Raw genomic sequence first — 20,351 nt, forward strand, 5'->3', positions numbered from 1 at the left:
GTATTCGTAGTGCTTCATGGTATCTTTCAGTTTTAATAAACATGCTCATTAAGATTAGTCACTCCCCTTGCAATTGTTTGGTGGGATAATAACACACTTTCAAATTTCCTGACTTATTCTAAATGATAACATAAACATGAACTGCTAAGTGATGCTACTTTGTTATTAACACAATTTAATAGAAGTACCGATGGTGTCATATCTTGACAGCAAGAGAGAGAGAGAGAGAGAGAGAGAGAGAGAGAGAGAGAGAGAGAGAGAGAGAGAGAGAGAGAGAGAGAGAATTAAAGCTATGACCATACCATGAATTTCATTATCTTATATAAAGGTAGAGAAACTCAATGTTTCTCGTTTGCTAAGTAAATTTGTTATACAAGTGGTCACAGGACACAGATAATCAACCTACGGACCATTAATGGGCCGCGGGTCAGTAGTTGGACCGCCCTGATCTATATAAACAAAAATGTAGGTATTTGTTTGTTTAAAATGTTACATCTCCGATAGTTCTTGATAAATCGCTCTGAAATTTTGACAAAGCGTTGTATTCGAATACATACGTGTTTTATATATATATATATATATATATATATATATATATATATATATATATATATATATATATATATATATATATATATATATATATATATATATATATATATATATATATATATATATATATATATATATATATATATATATATATATATATATATATATATATATATATATATATATATATATATATATATATATATATATATATATATATATATATATATATATATATGTATACCTACTACTGTTTACCACCCCTTCCACAGCCTGATTCTTACGCCAAACCCGCCCTGAAATCCATGGAATGCGGAAGTACTGACCCGTAGATTTATTTTACCTTTTTATAATCTATATAAATGAAAATGTAAATATTAATTTGCTCAAAATCGAATAAATTTCATGGGCTCATAATTTCTGCAACTTAATTACGTCAAAAGAATAATTAGTTTAAAATGTATTTCCGAATATTCAAACCAATTACAAGAATCACGATTGGGTAAGTGAACAAGATGTTCTTATAGCCAAGAACAAAGGCGTCTACGAACTTTAACAGTATTATTCACTATAACATTCGAATCAATGCAGTTACATAAATGTTCGTCAGTCCTTGTGGAAACAGATGAAGCAGTTAATAATCCAAAAAAATTCTTTTTAATTCACTCAATCTGTAAGAGATTCTAGCACACAGGGTTGTATGCAGTTGTCTGATGAAGGGTGATGCCCAGGAAATTCACTAATGATGCCCACAATTGAGAGGTAAACGTGGTATCCCTGTCGGAAGTAATATGCTCAGGAATACCACTTCTTGCTCTCCATCCTGAGAGTAAAGCAGATGTAAACGAGGCGAACATTGCATTTTCTATGTGAATGGGTTCAGGCCAACGAGTGGAGTGGTTGATGACAGTAACCAGGTAACTATGTCCTTGTGATGTAGATAGGGGACCTACAACATCGACGTGAATGTGGGCTACATACTACTGAGGTTGATGAAAGGTTGATGAAAGGTGCATACTCTTGACTCCGTGTGTTGGCATGGAGTACAGGCGAGAACCCAATCCTTAGCATCCTTAGTATTGCCATGTCAAATGAACTTTGACTTCAGTAGCTCTGCAGTAGAATATCGCATGAGACGTGAAAGGCCATGAATGAAATCAAAGACCTGTCGGCATATTATTATTATCATTTTTATTATTATTATTATTATTATTATTATTATTATTATTATCATTATTATTATTATTATTATTATTATTATTATTATTATTACTATCCAAGCTACAACCCTAGTTAGAAAAGCAAGATGCTATAAGCCCAGGGGCTCCAACAGGGAAAAATAGCCCAGTGAGGAAAGGAAATAAGGAAATAAATTAATGAAGAGAACAAATTAACAATAAATCATTCCAAAATAAGTAACAACGTCAAAACTGACATGTCATATATAAACTATTAACAACATCAAAAACAAATATATCATAAATAAACAATAAAAAGACTCATGTCCGCCTGGTCAACAAAAAAACATTTGCTCCAACTTTGAACTTTTGAAGTTCTACTGATTCAACCACCCGATTAGGAAGATCATTCCACAACTTGGTAACACCTGGAATAAAACTTCCAGAGTACTGCGTAGTATTGAGCCTCGTGATGGAAAAGGCCTGGCTATTAGAATTAACTGCCTGCCTAGTATTACGAACAGGATAGAATTGTCCAGGGAGATCTGAATGTAAAGGATGGTCAGAGTTATGAAAAATCTTATGCAACATGCATAATGAACTAATTGAACGACGGTGCCAGATTAATATCTAGATCAGGAATAAGAAATTTAATAGACCGTAAGTTTCTGTCCAACAAATTAAGATGAGAATCAGCAGCTGAAGACCAGACAGGAGAACAATACTCAAAACAAGGTAGACTGAAAGACTTAAAACACCTCTTCAGAATAGATTGATCACCGAAAATCTTGAAAGATTTTCTTAATAAGCCTATTTTTTGTTCAATTGAAGAAGACAAAGACCTCATATGTTTCTCAAAAGTAAATTTACTGTCGAGAATCACACCTAAAATTTTGAAAGAGTCATACATATTTAAAGAAACATTATCAATACTGAGATCCGGATGTTGAGGAGCCACCGTCCTTGACCTTCTTACAATCATACTTTGAGTTTTGTTAGGATTCAACTTCATACCCCATAATTTGCACCATACACTAATTCTAGCTAAATCTCTATTAAGGGATTCACCAACCCTAGATCTACATTCAGGGGATGGAATTAATGCAAAGAGAGTAGCATCATCTGCATATGCAACAAGCTTGTTTTCTAGGCCAAACCACATGTCATGTGTATATGGTATGAAAAGTAATGGGCCAAGAACACTGCCCTGTGGAACACCGGATATCACATTCCTATAATCAATATGGTGCCTATCAACAACAACTCTTTAAGATCTATTACTTAAAAAATCAATAATAATGCTAAGAAACGACCCACCCACTCCCATCTGTTTCAGTTTGAAAACAAGGGCCTCATGATTAACACGGTCAAAGGCAGCACTAAAATCAAGGCCAATCTTACGAACTTCCCGACCACAATCAAGGGATTTCTGTACAGCATTGAAGATTGTGAGAAGGGCATCACATGCTCCAAGGCCTTTACGAAAACCAAATTGCAAACTAGGGAGTAGATGATTACCTTCAGCAAACCTATTAAGACGTTTTGCCAGAGGACGTTCAAAAACTTTAGATAATATGGGAGATATGGAAATTGGGCGGTAATCAGTGGGATTTGAGCCACCACAAACATTTACATAGAGGAGTAACATTACCAATTCTCCAACTAGGGCTAAAAGCTCCTCTTCTTGCTAACTTGCACAAAACAACAGATAACTTTGGAGCTGAGAAATCTGCTGTCTTTATAAAATACAAAGGAAAAATACCATTTGGGTCTACACCTCCATAAGCATCAAGGTCCACCAACAGAGCTTTAATCTCACGAGATCAAAAAGCTAAACTAGTTAGTTTAGCCTCAGGAAAACAGGAACGAGGAAGTTCAAGTTTTTCATTACTCTGTTTACTGTTAAAAACATCAGCCAAAAGGGTTGCCTTTTCCGTTGGAAAGTGGACGAAAGTATACACAGTCTAGGTCTACCAGTATTGACGTCACAGAGGAGGGTGGCGTTGAAGTCATCGAGAGGGACGTCCTACAAACTGAAGGGTGGGCAAGATTTCCAATATGCTTGGTACTCTTTTCGTTGGGCTTCTGCCAAAGCATTGTGATCCAATTCCCGGTGAATGGTGGCCAATGTGTTTCTTGACACGGCATCGACAATAGGATTCATTTTCCCAGGGACATGCTGAAGGATACAACTGTATTCAGCCATGGCAGAGAGATAATGGAGTATCAATTATAAAAACAAATTTGCTTTTTAGATTGGGTACAGGAGACGTTGACTCGATGTGTTTTGATGATAATGAAGAAAATAGGGGAGTTTTTCTAAACAGGTATGGGATTTTGAGATTGTTGAATGCAATATCTAAACAATGTACCCATTTTCAATTAAGTAAAAATTGGGAGAAACATAGTGCAGAGTCTACACCTATGATACCTTCTAACAATAGGGGAATTTTTTCAAATAGACACATGAGGAGGGCCTCTAGTGTATTTCAAAACAACAAACCCGAGACCTGGAATAGAGTAGAGCGTCGTAACGCTGGCAAGAGCATGGTAAATCATAATAAGGAATTCCAGAGAGAAATGTATGTAAGACAACCAGAGCAAAATAGGTATAATTCCTTCTCATCTCGGCATAGATATGAAGAAGGGTACCGGGGGAGAAAGCGAGTGGGAGAGGGGAATTCAGTACATGGGTGCTTTAACTGTGGGGAAAGAAACCATCAAGTAGCTACATGTAGATTTGACCACAAGCTGAGATGCGGTACCTGTGAACAATTAGGGCACAAAAGCAAATTTTGTCAGTATCAAAACCAGAATAACTATTATTAGGAAACTGGCAAAGAAGGTAGGGCCGTCTGTAGAAAAGATAAACTGAATGTAGAACACATAAATGCGAGATCACTAATATCATCCTTAGAGGAAATTAAGCTATTGACACATGAAAGGGATATTGATATCTTGTGCATAAGTGAAACATGGTTGGAAGAAAATATCCCTGACAGATATGTAAATATTGATGGTTTTAATTTGTTCCGAAGCAACAGTGGACGGGGTGGTGGCACTTGTATATATGTTAGAAATAACCTTAGTGCAGTTTTGGTAGATGTCAAATTGGAACGCTGTGAGGGTATTGAAAGCACTTGGGTAAAAGTACAGTGTAGGAAACTACCATCCATTATTGTTGGTGCTGTATATAGGCATCCAAATTCCTCTAGGGAAACGTTTATCTATCTTCAAGAAATGTTCCATCTTATTTCCTTAAAAAAACATCCAATGTTAGTGCTTGGAGACTTAAATGATGACTTGCTAAATGAATATTCTAGACTGGGAAAAATACTAAATATGGAGAACTTGAATCAAGTAATTAAAGAGCCTACTCGGATAACGGAGACTTCTAAAACACTTCTTGATGTTATAATAACGAATAGTATCAATATGGTACTTTCATCAGGTGTAGTAAAATCCCACATATCGGATCACGATCTTATTTTCTGTACTCTTGATATTAGTAAACCTAAACGTTACCCAGAAGTAAAAACATTTAGAAGCTTAAAAAACTATACGAAAGAATCATTTTGTACGCTTCTTAGAAACCACACTCATTTATTAGACGAAATACTCCAAACAGACGATGTGAATGAACATGCGTTTATTTTAAAAACGGTGATGAATACTTGTATAGAAATAGTTGCACCAACGGAAACAAAGGAAATATACAGGCCACCGGCTCCGTGGATAAGCACCGAAATCAATGAGGCTATGAAAAACCGCGATCATTTAAGAAACAGGAGAGATTTAGTCAAAGATCAAAGCTCTATAGAACAATATAAACTATCAAAGAATAAAGTAAAATCAATGATGGAATGTGCAAGAGTTAAATACAATCAAAACCAGCTAAAATCTAACAGTAAAAATATGTGGAAAGTGATAAACAAAATTATTCCAAATAAGAAAACAGGAGGAAGGAGGAGTAACTTAGAACATTCGGAAGAAACTAGCGAAAGATTTAATGAATTCTTTGCGAATGTTGGCAAGAAAGTATATGAGGAGGTGAACACAAATAGGGAAGTGAATGAGGAAAATTCCACATTACTAGACGATCAGCATATCATCCATAGAAGAGGGCGTTTTAGGCCAAGTCCGGTTGATGTTGGAAAGGTGGTTCAGGTGGTTAATAGTTTAAAGAACACAAATTCTCATGGTCCTGATAACATTACAAGGCGATTTTTAAAAGATTCAATGTCAGTCATAGGCCTTTATCTTACTGTAATTATAAACACTTCAATCGTAACAGGCAAGGTCCCAATTGAATGGAAATATAGTATAGTAAATCCGCTTTATAAGGAAGGTGACGTTGATGATCCCAGTAATTTTAGACCAATATCTTTGTTATCTATTAGGTCAAAAGTATTGGAGAAAATTGTAAGCGACCAACTATACGACTACTTGGAGTCAGAGACATTATTATCTATCACTCAGCATGGTTTCAGAAAACATTTATCTACAGAAACTGCTCTAACAATAATATGTGAACAGATTCACGAAAATATTGATAATAGTAAAATATCTTTGCTTACCTTGTGTGATCTGTCTAAAGCTTTTGATTCTGTGTCCCATAAACTACTTTTAAAAAAGATGATTGATTTAGGTATCGATGATTTTTGGTTTAGAGATTATCTGACTGGTCGGACTCAATCAGTAAAAATAGATAACCACATCTCAAGCAGACATAAAGTGGAATATGGAGTACCACAAGGCTCGATTCTTGGACCAATTCTATTTAATATTTACGTAAATGACCTTCTTGATATAAATGACGCTGACATGTTAGTCCAATATGCTGATGATGCGCAATTTCTTCAGTCCGGTATGATCGATAACGTAGCAGAAATTCTCAATCGAGCTGAAAGAAATTTAATAAAAGTAAACAAATATTTTTCTGAAAATGGCTTAAAAATGAATGCCAATAAAACTCAATTTTTGTTTATAGGATCTCGTCAATATATTAACCGACTGCCGAACAATATTTCAATTAAAGTAAATAACGACAACATCAAACCAAGTGAAAGCGTAAAAAATCTTGGTGTAATTATTGATAGATTCTTTACTTTTGATAATCATGTAGAAAAGATATATAGCAAAGCTAAGGGAGTGCTGTATTTCCTAAATAGAAATAAAGGTCATTTTGATGAGGCGAGCAGAAAATTAGTTGTTGAAGCATTAGCAATAAGCATAGTATCCTATTGCTCCACGATATGGAATGGATGTTCAAATTTAAACTCTCAAAAAATACAGAAGATTCAAAATTTTGCATCGAAAGTCGCCTCAGGTTATGGGAAAAAATATGATCATGCCTCACCGTATATTAGAAAACTGGAATGGTTAAAGATAGAAAATAAAAAAGTTTATGATGTTTGTATTTCTATTCATAAAATATTGCATGAACATATACCCCAAAGAATATTAAGATTGGAAACCATCGAGCAGACGAGATCTCGTCAAACTAGGCAGAGCAGCAATCTGATGGTTCCAAGTAGGCGAACAGCAATAGCTGATAGGGCAACTTCAGTCAGGGGACCTAGGTTATGGAACGCACTGCCTGTGGATATTAGGGAATGTGGAAATTTACCTGTTTTTAAAAAGAAATTGAAATCATTCTTATTTGCGAGCCAGCAAGGATTATAATATTCTGGTTGAAGTGTGCAACACATTGGTTACTTTTAAGTGACTAGTTTGCAGTTTGTAATGTATGGCTGAAAGGTGATAAACTGAAAATTTAATTTTATTTTATTACTGTATTTTTATTAGCATTGAGGACATTTATTGTCACCATTTTCAGACAAAATGTATTTATATGTGCGTGTGTATTTATCTACTGTATGTATATATTCATTATTGACCGTATGTAAACAAAATTTTACCTTTTTAGACACTACAACGTTCTTGAATTTTTATACATCATGTGTTTTGGACTTATTTTTAATGTGGAATTTTAAATAGTTTTATTGCATACGTAATATATAATTTTTGGATTTTAGATCATAGTAAAATACTATCCTAAATGTATTTTAATAGGTCATTACTATTTAAGAAACTTCCAATGTAAATACATTCTTTATGTAACAGAATACCCATTGTTTTATGGAATAAAGGAATTATTATTATTATGTCAGCATGGCATGCGGACCAGGGGTTGGACTATCGAGTGAAGGCGTGCATCAGAGACATGTGGTCCGTACGAATAATGAAAGGCATACCTTCTAAGAAGTGGCAAAAATGACGTACAGCCAAGTGCACCGCAAGCAATTCGCGATCGAAGGTAGAGTAGCCAGATTCTGCCTAGGACAGTTTTCTACGGAAGTAGGCCAACTGGCGGGGCAAACTATTGGTCACATGCTCAAGGACTGCTCCAATAGCGACCTAGCTAGCATCAGTAGAGAGATGGAGAGGTGCATGTGACACAGGGAAAGTGAGAACAGCAGCAGTTGATAGGACATTCTTTGCGTTACATAAGGCCACTTTTTGAAAAGGACCCCACTTCAGGTATTTTGGCTTGCCTTTGAGGGAGGCGTAGAGGGGGGCAAGAGTGGCAGGGGCGGCTAAAAGGAAACGGTTGATCATGCTCAAGTATTCTTGCAGTGCTTTGACAGTCGAGGGCGTGAGGAAGATCTGAACGGCTGTTATAATCTTAGGAATGGGGTGGACTTCATTAGGAGTAATAATGTACCCTTAGAACAATACTTTGATGGCGTCAAAGGTACACTTGTCGTACTGGACTACAAGGCTGTTCTGTTGTAAGCAGTTAAGCACGAGGCATAGATGACGGAGGTGCTCCTCTTTGGAGGAAGAGAACACAAATATGTCGTCCATGTAACATACACAGAAGGGTAGGACCACTAAGATGCTGTCCATGAGATATTGAAAAGTGGCCTCAGCATTACAAAAGCTAAAACAGGAGTAATTAAAGGTGCATGTACCAAAGGTGGTAGTGATGGCAGTTTTGGGATGTCTCCTGGGTTCATTGGCGCCTGATAATACCTCTTCAGGAGTAAAAGCGTGGAGAAAACCTTCGCTTTGTGCATGTAGAAGGTCACTTCGGCGATGTTTGAGAGGGGGTAGTGATTTAGTCCCGTCTACATGTTCAGGCATCTGTAAATTCCATACGAACGTAGAAAGCTATCTTTCCTCAGGCCAATGTATAAGGATGACTGCCCTTTTGGCAAAGGCCCATTTCTTCCCTTTCGGCAAACATTTGTTTAGCAGCTGATAAAACATTCTGGTGCCAGACATCTGAATTTGGTGAACACAGGGGGGGGGGGAACATTGTCTTGATATGGTGAAAAATAATGCTGTGTTTCGCTGGAACTGTGGGCGTTTGACGAATATCTGGACGAAAAACTTCCAGGTACGATATGAAGAAGTGGGTGGAGCGGGTAGGAGAGGCAATGGGGAGTACAAATCCACATTCACTAACCGTCGGTGAGCTAAATCAACCAGGAGGAGGAAGTGTAATGGGAAATCCGCACCAAGGACTGGCAATGTGAGATCAGCAACAATAAACTTCCAAATATATTTGCCATTTTCAAACGATAATATTTAGGTTTCATTACTGTGATTGGGTATCACAGATCCATTGACAGCTACCAGGCAGACATCGGCAGATTTAGACAGACTATGTTGTGTACTGGAGAGTGGTATTGTCGGAAGAGAATGACAAGCACCCATGTCCACCAAAAATCGTACGCCTGTACATGCGTCATGTCAAAAGAAAAGATTAGTGACATACTTGCATATATTTTGGCTACTAACAACCATTCACACATTTTTTCACAGCAGCCCCGAATTAGGAGTGGTAGTAGCATACCGCGGCCGATAGGCATCGGTAAGTAGCTGGAGTGGTTGAGGCGTAAGAGAGGGGTAGTATATGTGGGTGGTGGGTGGCTTTATCACCGCTCCTGTACGTCACAGGGTGAGCATCTATGTCCTACCACATTCACATCAACTTCAGCCGATGTTGAATACTTGTCCCCTTTGTCAGGAGTGGAGGCCTTGATAGAGGTCTGGAGAGTGGTGAAGTGGCTGTCCATATGGGCGTGGACTTTGGTCATCAGGTCGTTCATGGGCAAAATATCGACATCGGGGAAGGCAGCACGTACAGGTTCGGGTAAGCGCGGTGCCCAAAGCGCACAAAGTATATTCACTTCATCAGGAGAGCCATCAGCAGCAAGTTACAGGCGAGAAATTCTGGTCATTTCCCTGAGGGAGATTGAAGCCTTTTGGTCCCCCCAACGGATGTTCTGAAAGAGTAAAAGGTTTTGCTATGTGGGCGGCCGGTGATGGCAAGTAGTGCTCAAGGAGGTATGATTTGAGGTTTCCATGCGTTATGGGATTGTCATTTTGTTCGCACAACCAATCGCAGATTTCCGAAAGTGTCGTTGGGGGTGGCCGCGAGAACGTAATCAGCTTTGGTGCTAAACTGAGTCATGCCTTTTATGATAAACTGGACTTCAGCACACAAGAACCAGGCGAACGCATTTCCTCTGGCAAAGGATGGTATTTTCAGGGGCGTGCCGTTGAAAGAAGAATCAGTGTCTGAGGGCGGCCTCATCAAACAATAAAGGCCAGCAGTGAAGGGGAAAGCTCAAAGGAGTTAAATACTCCAGTGGTCACCAATGTGCCGGCAAGCTGTTAGATTGTAACTGAGAGACTATCGTGAATGCAACTGAACTATATTTGGTCGGAGCTTGAGTATTTATACAACTTGTTCCAGTCAAGAATGGAAAAAAATTCAAACACAACGGTGCAGAAAGATACATAAATGACCAAGATATCAGTGTACAAGCATGTGTGATACACGTGCGGCACAGTCCTTTGACTGGCCAGGCAGTAATACATCCCAGGTTTCGGCTGATATTTTTCTTTGCCTATACATACACCGAATAGTCTGGCCTATTCAATACACATTCTCCTCTGTCCTCATACACCTAATAAGACTGAAATTACCAAACAATTCTTCTCTCTTAAAAAGTTAGCTGCTGCACTGTAATAGTTCAGTGGCTACTTTCCTCTTGGTAAGGGTAGAAGAGACACTTTAGCTATGGTAAGCAGCTGTTTTTCGGAGCAGGACACTCCAAAATCAAACCAATGTTCTTTAGTCCTGGGTAGTGCCATAGCCTCTATACCATGGTCTTCCACTGTTTTGGGGTACAGTTCTCTTACTTGAGGGAACACTTGGGCACACTATTCAATCTTATTATAATTTATATATGAAAGATTCATTATAATTTTGTTATTCTTGAACATCTTTTGCAGTTTATTTCCCTATTTCGTTTTCTCACTGAGCTAATTTTCCTGTTGGGTCCATTGGAATTGAAGCATCTCGCTTTCCAACTAGGGTTGTAGCTTAATAATAATAATAATAATAATAATAATAATAATAATAATAATGATAATAATAATTATCATTATTATTATCATTATTATTATTATTATTATTATTATTATTATTATCATTATCATTATTATCCTTATTATTATTATTACTATAATTATAATAAATTAAAATGAGGGCCACATATTTTGCTTCAGAGGACATGAAAGAAACAAAGAAAATGGAGTGGGTTATCTTATTAATTAGAATATTGCAGGTAACATAAAAGAAGTTTATAGTACTAGTGAGAGAATTGCAGGATTAATTAGCAAATTAAATAAGAAGTGTAAACTGAAGATTATTCAAATGTATGCACCAATAACATACCATACAGAGGAAAAAATAGGAACTTTTTCTGAAAATCTGGAGATATCTATGAAAAACGAAAGACTCAATTTACACTTATTTTGGATGATTTCAATGCTAAAGTATGTCAAAAGTAGAGAAGAGGATCATCTGTAGGCAAATTTGGAGTAAGCATAAGGACAGACAGAGGCGACATGCTTATAGAACTTGCTAAAGAAACAATCTTAAAATCATGAACAACTCTCTTTTATAAAAGGGAAAATAGAAAATGGACATGGAGAAGCCCAAAATGAGAAACAAAAAATTAAACAGTCAATTTAGTTAAAGATGTAATAGTGTACAATAAGATAAAGTCAAGCAATAATAGAAGGGTGAGAAACAAAGTTTGTTTAGATCTAAGGAAAGAGAGAAAAAAATACCTTTAAGAAAGAAAATAAACATTCCTGTAATAAAAGAAAAATCCTAGCTACATAGTGGAACGGAAGCAAGTAAAGAAGAAATAAACGGTAACTTAACAAATTTTCTGCTGAAATCAGCACAAGAGATAAAGGGAAGCGTTCCTAAACAAGGTCAAGGAAAAATATCGGAAAGCTCAAAAACCTTAAAAAAGGAAGATTAGAAATGAGGTTGAAATCCAAGAGAGATGAAACATAATCAGACCAAAAGGGAAGAAACACTAAAGAAAAGAAGCGTCAAATTGGTGAAAAGAAGACTTGGAAATAATATCAGACAAAAGAGTAGAAGTGATAAAGTAAAGAAAGCACCGAAAAGCACGAAAAAGAGTGAAAACAGCAGAAGATTGTTGAAAATTAAATTTAATAATATATGGAGGAAATTTCGTAGTAGTAAAACTCGCTGACCTTTTCTCTACAAGATACTCTGTACCTACAGCTTGGGAAAACTTTATCTTTATACGAATTCAGAAAAAAAGGTTACATAAAAGACATCAAGAAGCATCGTTGAATGAGTTTGTTCTCAGGAATAAATAAAATTTATACAAAGATCATATTACGCCGAATAGAAAGACAGCAAGACTTTAATCACTAAGCAAACAGCCAGGATTTAGAATTGGATACCTAACAACTGATCATCCCCGTTATTAAACGTCTAGTGGCAGACTACTTTGTACAGCATTTAAAGACAATGAGAAAACTTTTGATTCTGTCAAAGCATCCGCAGTAATAGCAACCAATTAAAGACAAGGAATAAATGAATCCTATGTTACAACAATTGAAGATTTCTATTCAGGAAGCACTGCACTCCTAAAACTACTTTCAGATAGTGAGGACATACCAATTAAGAAAGGAGTTAGACAGAAAGACCCCATCTCTCCTAAATATTTTTACAGGATGCTTAGAAGAATTGATAAAAAAAGATATATTAGGATAATGTTGAAAATAATATTAATGGCCAATGCCTTAACAACTTGAGATTGTCTGAGGACAGAGTTCCTATTTAGCGAATCAAGAGACGGATTGCAAACAATTATATAAGATTTGAATAGAGAAAGCAGAAATATAGGACTGAAAATGAATATGAGTAAAACTAAGATAATATTCATTCATAATACCAAGAGACAAAAATAAGGATTATAGGCGAACCTGGAAACAGTGTTAATGAATATACAATTATAGGACTGACGGTAATTGTTTCCTCAGGCCATAAGACCGAACTTGAATAAGGATAGCCATAGAATGGAGAGCTTTTGGAAAATAAAATGAGATTATGAAGAGTAAAATACTACTTTCTTTAAAAAAAAGTATTTAATCAGATTTTCCTACCAGCACTGACCTATATGATGGAAACTTGGAGCCTTGCCGGATCCTTAGAACATAAGCTAGTTATAACTCAAAGAAGTATGGAAGGAATAATGATGGGAAGGACATTAAAAAACAGAAAAAGAGCGATTTGGATACGAGAGTATACTAAAGTAGAGGATACTCTAACAGCATGTAAGAAAAAGAAACGGACATGGGCAGGACATATAATGTTGAATGACAGTTAATAGATGGACCTAAAGAATAAGAGAATGGGTCCCTAGAGATCACAAAAGAAGTAAGAGAAGTAAAAGAAAAGAAGACGATAGATTAACGGGCGAAGAAGATTTGCGGATATCAACTGGTATAGAATGACTATTAACAGATGGTTATATATATATATATATATATATATATATATATATATATATATATATATATATATATATATATATATATATATATATATATATATATATACTATATACACTGTATGTATGTATATATATATATATATATATATATATATATATATATATATATATATATATATATATATATATATATATGTATATATATATGTGTGTGTGTGTATAGTGTATGTATATATATATATATATATATATATATATATATATATATATATATATATATATATGTGTGTGTGTGTGTGTGTGTGTGTGTGTGTGTGTGTGTTTGTGCGTATGAATATATATGAGTGTATTTGTACTCATTCGTATGTCTATTATCAAATAAAACAAACGAATCCAATCTGAAAGAGTTATCATGATAAAACGAACTCAGGAAGTATCAAAATCCCTCCAAAATTGTTGGCAAAATGATATGTTGTGGAGACGGGAATTAGTTTTTAACAGGTCATAATTAGGTTTAAATGAATGGTATGGGTATTTTTAATGAATAGGCAACACCTGAACTTTGGCTAGGGCTGTTTTGCCCCTTTGATTTTATAACATTTGCTTGGCTCCGATAGTCCACAAACGTGCTTGCTATGTTTCTCGTTCTTGCGTTAATCCTACTATACTTGTTATTTGTTATTTTTTCATCATACATACATTAGATATGAGACTGTCCATTTATAAACGAGACAAATGCTTTTATTTTGGAATTATGTTCCTTTAGCTCAATTCTTGTCCTTTAGAAAAAAAAAATAACCTGTTAAAGGAGAACTTTTCCTTTGGCTTCTTCAAGTACATTAGTGGAGACCTAGGTTTCAACATTGTAAACAAACGTAATTTTAATCGAAAATTCTCCGTAAAAATATACTGTTCTCAACCGTGTTTCAGTAAAATACAGGAGACCGTAATTTCACCTAACTTTGTTATTATCTTTTACTGATTGGTGACCGTAATATCACTACTCTTTTACGTCAATATAACCGTTTTTAAAACGGTAAAAATCATGGAATAAATGTTGCCAGACTTTTACTGTTTTTTTTTTTAAGCAAATTTTTAATAGTGAACGCAACAGGTAATCGCCAGTGCCGACAGACAAATCTTGGACACCCTCACTCTCTTCGAATCTTTTCCGCAGATAAAGAAACTTCATAGTCGATTACAGCATATGAAAGCTGATGTTTGAGATACATCATATCTTTTGAATAGCAGTAACAAGAAAGTGTCCCTTAGTAGCACATGTGAAAGATACGTATTGTTTGAATTATTCAAATTGTTGAAATGAACTGTCAGTATTTTCAACAATACGCCAAATCTAGATAGTTTGGAATGTTCCTGTCCCTCAACCCCGTAAAAACCCTGGAAACGTTATGTAATCTGCAGTTCTCATCAATAATATGAATATGTTAACTTTTGTTACTTCTTTCTACTTTCTATGAAGTATTCCCTAAAAATAAATATTATCTCCTTTCGATCGGATATTTCTTTCTCTATTTTCAGCAAACCTCTTGAAAAAAAATTCCTATCGATAAAGAAAAATAATCTTAAGATGAAAAAGAAATGGGAGTATTATGGGATAGATTTTATTTTGTAAGCAATGGCCTGATTGGTAACGTCTACAGATCGTCAGTCGGGGGTTCGAGTCCCGCTCAAACTCGTTAGTGCCACTAGTGTCTGCAGCCTTACCATCCTTGTGAGCTAAGGTTGGGGGGTTTGGGGGAGCCTATAGGTCTATCTGCTGAGTCATCAGCAGCCAATGCCTGGCCCTCCCTGGTCTTAGCTTCGGTGGAGAGGAGGCTTGGGCGCTGATCATATACTATATGGTCAGTCTTTCTAGGGTATTGTCCTGCTTGTAATGACAATGTCACTGTCCCTTGCCTCTGCCATTCATGAGTGACCTTTAAACCTTTAAGCATGAGTTCATACCTTAAAAGCCTTAACATGCGCAAATCTATAATTCTTTTGGTTGTCTTTACTGTCTTTAAAGGAAGCTATAACACCATCCTTACAATCATGAATGAAACGAAAGTTTCACGATTTCGGGATGATAATTTCTGATTTTTATTTTCCAAATATTTTCAAATATGTAATTAAATATTCCAAAGCTCACGTGGAGGAAATTTTAATTGGTTTTATTGAAAAACTACAGACCAGTTTAATGGAAACAACCGGGTTTTATATAATAAACTTCAGGCATGTAATTTCTTCAAGATTTTTTCAGTTACGACATTAACAAAAGTATGGTTATAACAACATAACGAATTTACCTCTTACATTAGTCAGCAGAATGTAATCAAACTACGCTAGGCAAATGTTTAATGTTCAAAGGGTTATCAGAAAACTAGAATTCCAAAAATGCTCATACATTGGTTCAATCTATATTAACTACTTTAGCAACTCTACGTCTAATATAAGAAAAGGGTCTTTAAACTAGTGTTAGGACTCTAAAGTCCATGGCTGTTAGAATAGAAGCGTCTACTCTTACCTCTCAAAAATAAGCTGGTGTCTAGAGCAATTCTTTCATCTTCCCTTGGGGCGTATCGGCTATGGCTCCTGACACCTGTAAGGGAAAGCAAACTTTAATCATGAGAAGCGTCCATCTCCTCGATTTTGGTTACTACGATCCTTTAACGTTAGACGATGTACTTATATATATATATATATATATATATATATATATATATATATATATATATATATATATATATATATATATATATATATATATATATATATATATATATATATATTAATCTCGCATGTATTAGCTAGTGTTCTCCCATCTGTTTAACTATTCTTTCAGTCATATTGAAGATTGTTATTGAGGCTAGTTGCGCTCATCTACGCTGCTTTTTTTTTTTTTTTTTTTTTTTTTTTTTTTTTTTTTTTTTTTTTTGCACAATACAAAAATGAGTATTTAGAAGGACCGAATATCTCCTCTAAGGCTGAGGTACTTTTCATTGCCTTTTAGCAACTGCCAAATGTACTTCTTCTCCAGATAACAGCTTTTTCTTTCGGAAATCTCTACTCGTCCATCACTGTCAAATATTTCTTGAAAATTGCATAAGAACATTTAAGATAACTCAAAAAAAAAAAAAAAAAAAAAAGCAACAAACCTACAAGCCAAATATAAACTCTACTTCCCCATAAATCTTTGAAAAATATAAGCTACCCTACATAATAAAGAGCAAGTGTATGGCAGTACATACATACATACACACACACACACACACACACACACATATATATATATATATATATATATATATATATATATATATATATATATATATATATATATATATATATTAATATTTATACTGTAATAATTTTTGACGGGTTGCGCACAATCTTAAGAACCAAAAAAAAAAAAAAGACGACTTCGAGATATTATGTTCATGCAGATAAACATTAACCAACAAACGTAAAAACATAAATTACATTAAAGCAACTTATTTCTTAGTTTTGTATTGCCTTACAAGAAAAAAATATTTAGAAATTTGGCGGAGGAATGTGATATATCTATATACGGGATCCTTTCAGAAGTGTGACATATCAGAAGAGGGATATAACAAAAGAGTGACAAATCAGAAGAGATTTATGGGATAATATAAATTTGCTTTAGACTATGATTGCTTACAGTCTGTCTGAAACTAGGAGGACTACATTTTCCTCCAAGGTCCGATAAGAATTTACATATATAAACATAAAAATAGGATTGAAATATAGGTTATAGATATTTAGACCTTTATTATTTTTATGTAAAAGTAGATAAAAAATAAGGTTTATTAGCTTCGTCATTAAATACTTAAAAATACTTAAAACATTTATTTTAGAAATTGAAAATTGGATAAAAAAACACTTACCATTCATCAATTTTATCGTCATTATGATGACTATTGCAAAAAATAAAATACAAATTGTGAAAAATACCTCGAATATAATAATTTAAAGAGACAGCTATTCTTCTCAAAACAGTTGCGAGCCTATTCTCTCTTTGGAATCCATCCCTCTTCCCTTTCCTCGGATAAATACCCTAAGTTAGATGTTGTGCCTCTCGGTCTACCATTATGAATTCTCGAATCATCAAGTAAACTCCCATATTGTGTCGTTCAACGACTGTTTCCAATCTCCTGTGGGAAGCCTCTGCTCTATTGTTTGGTCTTGGGAGATTGTATTCTTGCAGGTGATAAATGCGCCACACATTTGGACCAAGTCATGATGGACAGCAGTACTTGATTATGTCTCTGCCTTCCTCTACTTTGTGAACTTATGGGTCTACCTAGCACATAAGTATCACCAAAATATTCATATATCATTTCAGCTTCATTGAGAATGTTACTCGAGAGATCTAAAAATAAAAAATACAACGTCGATCAAATTTTTGTGGAGCTTCCTATATATTTGCTGTTGGTTCGGAGATAGTATACCTAGCTTTATCTTTTAGTACATGTAGAGCTTGTAATCCTTTCTTTCTTCCTGCAATGAGTGCATGATTATGTAACTTTCCCACGGATATCCAGTCCCATGTATATTAAAAAGATGAACTCCACGGAGGGTTACTTTAATTATGTTACTCTTCTGTTATGTACCTCTTTTATTACACATCCCTATATACATACATACATACATACATACATACATATATATATATATATATATATATATATATATATATATATATATATATATATATATATATATATATATATATATATATACAAGAGGTCTATACAAAAACTATCCGACCTTGGTCCATTAGGAAAACTACAATGTACATTTCATAAATCTAATTTAATCACCTTCAAAGTACTTCTCCCGGCGAGAGCGCTTTGAAGATGATTAAATTACATTTTTTGAAACGCATTCAATTCTTTTTCCTCATGGACCGAGGTTTGATACTTTTTGTATAGAACTCGTATGTTTTTCTTTTATTTCTACCTCTGCATGGGATGTTGTTGGTGTATACGTTTAAATGATCTTCAATTTATACTTTTTATTTACTTTGATAATCAATTCTACAATTTTGTCACTGATACTTAAAAATCGTCTATGTTACCTACAATATGTTTATTAGTAAGAAAATCCACTCCATTTTCTTGTTTTCCTTCATGTCATTTAAAGCAAATTATATGACCCTCTTTTAACTCTATTTGAGATTCCCCAGTTCTTCAATTTTGCTCAATCTTATTACATCACTATATTCAGGGTCTCCCGAAGTCTAATCACAATTATTTTTTTCATTGATTCAATGTTTTCTAATAAAAATCTTCCATCCTCATTAAAAATGGTTCTTGTATACATATACTCCAAAACCTTTTAAAATATGTTTATATATAGTCATGTTATGAGCGTTTGAAAATTGCCAATTTTCAAAAGCGTTATTTTCGTGACCCTTACGACTGGTGGCCCTTAGCACTGTGAACGCCTCATTAGCTTCACTAATATTATAAAATTCTTCTCTGTTACCAGAAAGATCTTTATTAATAAACAAACCCACTCCATTTTCTTGGTTCTATTCATGTCCTCTGATGTAATATATATGACCCACTTTCAACTTAATACAAGATTCTCCATTTCTTTTAATTTCATCAAATTGTATTATACTGTGAATTATTTATTTCAGCTTTTCTATTAAAAGAGATAGGTCTTCTTCTCTAGAGATGGTCAGGGTGTTGTATTTTACAAGGTTCGGTTTCCAAAGATGGTTTCTCTAGTCAGATATTTTTCGTACCCCTTAAGGTGGGCAGTTGCTCCACTGCCGCTGGGGACTAGGGACCCAAATAAAGTTGTTGAATTGATGAATGTAGTATGGACAGGTTTCATCATTACGATGGCCGCTGTAGATTGGTGATGTCGGGAGGCTTTTCTCCGATTTCTCACTTCAAAGCAAATTGGCATAGGTGATACTGCCTCTCTACAGCTCTGTTGATCATGGCAATACACAAAACATTTCATCATGTTAAGATATCCTCCACTTAGCAAGGGATATATATATATATATATATATATATATATATATATATATATATATATATATATATATATATATATATATATATATGTGTGTGTGTGTGTGTGTCTGTGTGTGTGAGTGTGTGTGCGTATTTATATATATATATATATATATATATATATATATATATATATATATATATATATATATATATATATATACATATATATATATATATATATATATATATATATATATATATATATATATATATATATATACACACACACATATATATATATATATATATATATATATATATATATATATATATATATATATATATATATATATATATATATATATATATATATATTAAGAGAGAGGGAGAGAGAGCATTCTTTTTGTGCAGAATCTCTTTCATCTGTATTAAATCAATTGTTGGTCCATCTTCTGCTGTTTTACCTCTTCAAGCCTTTTATGTTTACTCTCTGTAATATATATTCAGCAACTGACCATATCCATGTTATTACCCGGCTAATGAAAAAATCAACAGAATACGACAAACCACTATTATGGCATTTATAGACTATGGGAAAGCTTTTGATTATGTCAAAAGCTCAGCGGTAATGAAAGCTCTTCAGGGACAAGAAATAGATGAATCTTAAAATAGAACACTTGAAGATATCTATACAAGAAGTACAGCAATCTTAAAACTACATAAATATAATGAAAATATCCGATTGAGACCCTATCTCT

General features: G+C 34.4%; 1 pseudogene; it reads right to left on the bottom strand.

The window, feature by feature from the left end:
• LOC137659162 (lachesin-like) overlaps positions 1 to 20,117 on the bottom strand; it is a 103,051-nt pseudogene extending 82,934 nt beyond the window's left edge.
• Between the last annotated feature and the right edge of the window lie 234 nt (positions 20,118 to 20,351).

Source organism: Palaemon carinicauda, chromosome 19 (assembly GCF_036898095.1).
Source record: "Palaemon carinicauda isolate YSFRI2023 chromosome 19, ASM3689809v2, whole genome shotgun sequence".
Lineage (NCBI taxonomy): Eukaryota > Metazoa > Arthropoda > Malacostraca > Decapoda > Palaemonidae > Palaemon > Palaemon carinicauda.